The sequence below is a fragment of the Penaeus japonicus genome, unplaced genomic scaffold, assembly GCF_977035675.1.
Source record: "Penaeus japonicus unplaced genomic scaffold, GWHDUDI00000001_assembly GWHDUDI00000009, whole genome shotgun sequence".
Lineage (NCBI taxonomy): Eukaryota > Metazoa > Arthropoda > Malacostraca > Decapoda > Penaeidae > Penaeus > Penaeus japonicus.
This window is the reverse complement of record NW_028234411.1, coordinates 14,553,408-14,555,907: the sequence shown is the minus strand read 5'-3', so window position 1 is coordinate 14,555,907 and position 2,500 is coordinate 14,553,408. Positions and strand designations below refer to the sequence as shown.

The 2,500-nt window shown below is 31.1% G+C and overlaps 1 protein-coding gene across 4 annotated transcripts in view; it reads left to right on the top strand.

Annotated features, from left to right (window-relative positions):
* Positions 1–2,500, top strand: part of LOC122267530 (pyruvate dehydrogenase phosphatase regulatory subunit, mitochondrial-like) — a 27,692-nt gene that overhangs the window by 17,960 nt on the left and 7,232 nt on the right. The gene's annotated exons all lie outside the window — the stretch shown is intronic.

Genomic DNA, 2,500 nt, shown 5'->3' with positions numbered 1-2,500 from the left:
ATTTGCAGAAATGCCAGTTAGCTTGTGAAAGCTTATAGTAAGTAGCTGATATTCTCAGAATCTTATTTACATGCAAAAGAAGGAATCAGTATAATATATTTTTGTGTGCCAGTTTCCTGATGAACACATAAACAAATTCAAATATTCCATGACAATTTGAAATAATTTGATAAAGCCAAATTTTCTCATTTTGACTGAGTTGCATTTATCAATTGCTGAATAAAACCTTGCACCATAATTGATATCTCAGTTAGAGATTAAAGAGAAGAGTTGATTAAAATGGATAGTATTTTAAAGATGAAATGATTTGTTTCTTTAGTTTTAGGCTCATTTATTCATTTTTGGAAACTATTTACATATTGAGTTATTATTGTTATTAAGTTATTTATACTCATTGTCTAATTTCACAGACAAAAAAAGTAATTTTGAATAAAAATAGAGATTATCATTAAATATAGCATCTAGAAAAGTGCATGTATATAAGATGTTTGAGGAGCAATCTTTAATCTTTATTGTAAAAGATACATAACAATATACCTGATTTAAAGTACTTCTGCTGTTTTCAAATATGCATACAGACACCCATAATCATGACAGCAAAAATATTTTTCATTGCTGAAGCTATAGCTTTGAAAATTCAAATTTAAGTGATATGCAAATAATGCTGCCCTTTGCATAAAGAAAGTGTAATTAATCTGAAAAACTGTATTCTAAGGATTATGTAATTTGTCATGTCTCAACAAATGCTATTAATTATTATCATTTGAAAAAATATGTATGAAAATTGCATAATTAGTTAGATGCTACAGAGTAACATGTATAAAGCTTTTCTGGCTCTGTACTTATGCTCTCAAGGTGTCTGTAGTGGAAACAGGAAAAAACTGTAAGATTAAGGTTTGTGTGCTTTTGAAGTTGTGCATACCATGTGAGTCCATTCTTATGAGAAAGAAAATGGATTCTTTAGAGAACTGAATGCCAGCACCTAAGTATACCTCCAGTAAGTATGCAACAATACAAATTTGTCAAAGGTGAAGAGTAAAAGAGAAAGGCAAAACTCTGTTTTTAAGATATTTTTCCTTGAAATCATACCTTTTTTGATGAACTTCTGAACTTATGCACTAAGAAAATTGACAAAGTTAGGTAATTCATCTAGAGTAGAGTTAATTTCTGAAGTTTTTGGTATAACTTCCTCTTAATGCCAATGTGTTTGGGAGTTGAACTATCATTAGGGATAAGAAATCTTACATGTATCTACTCTTTACTTCCTAATATGATTTTATTTTCCTATATTCACTCATATCTTATCATTATTTAGATAGCTCTTCATAGTAACTTCAAGCACTATCATGTTGAATATGAGAACAGGCAATTACAGTTTTGTTATTTTGAATACTGCTGATAATGCTGAATTGAAATAGATAGCAAACTTATATTGTAGTAATTGGTTTAAGAATCTTGCCCCTTATCCTCCCTCCCTGCAAGGGAAGGTGGTTCAGGGCCAGTAAACATTACACTGATGTGGAGGTATACTTTATGAATTGAGTGACATTCCAAAATATTTTGCACACAGAATATGAATTGTGATTACCTCAGCAAATGTGGATTTTTACACTGTTTCCTGCACATGCACAATTGCTTTATTCTGGAGCTGCCTATGTTCAGCTGATTTTTGGGATGCATCCAGCTAAGGCCACTGAGGACTCAAGCCCAATTAGGAGCTTGCTGGTTTGCCAAGAATGTCTGGGAAGCTTTTAGATCACATGTCAAATCAGTGCAGAAGCTTATGAAAGGTTTCCAGATCACCCTAGAGTTTAGTACAATGATTGTTCTGTGCATCCTATCCATATCTTCTGCAGTGATTTGATGGTGTTTAATAATTGAAGGGTTATTGGATGTATGGATATGCACTTTTATAAATTATTAGTTTAAATTCAGGATGCAATTATGACATATTAACCATTGCACATCCATCACAATATAATATTACATGACACAGTTGAACATTAATAAACAACTATTGGATTGTTTTCATGTAAATACATTTGAAGGAAGATAAGCTAATTTGAATGTGTATATGACAATCCTCTGGGATTGACTAATCTAACTGTTTGAAATTAGTTGTAGAAAAAACATTGCTTTCTTGGCTCAAATATTGTTTTTATATTTTACTTTCTTTTGTTAGTATGAGCAGGCTTCCTAATGTGCATAGATGATATTTCAGGTCCAAATTTCCTAGAAAAAAAAAATTGTATTTAAAGTTCAAATGACAAGCTTTTATGAGGTCACTCCTTAAATATCATATTCACCCAAATTTGCTGTTATTGATGTGACAGTTAATTTATTATGTGAGGGAGAGTATAAGATGTTGCAAGATGTGCATTTTTGCCATGTCTTAGTGATGTCTATAGACTGAAGAATACAACAAGGTAATTTGTAGGTTATCAACCAAAATAAAGATACAATTTAGGATTAGTTTTTAGTTCATCCCATTATATCAGGC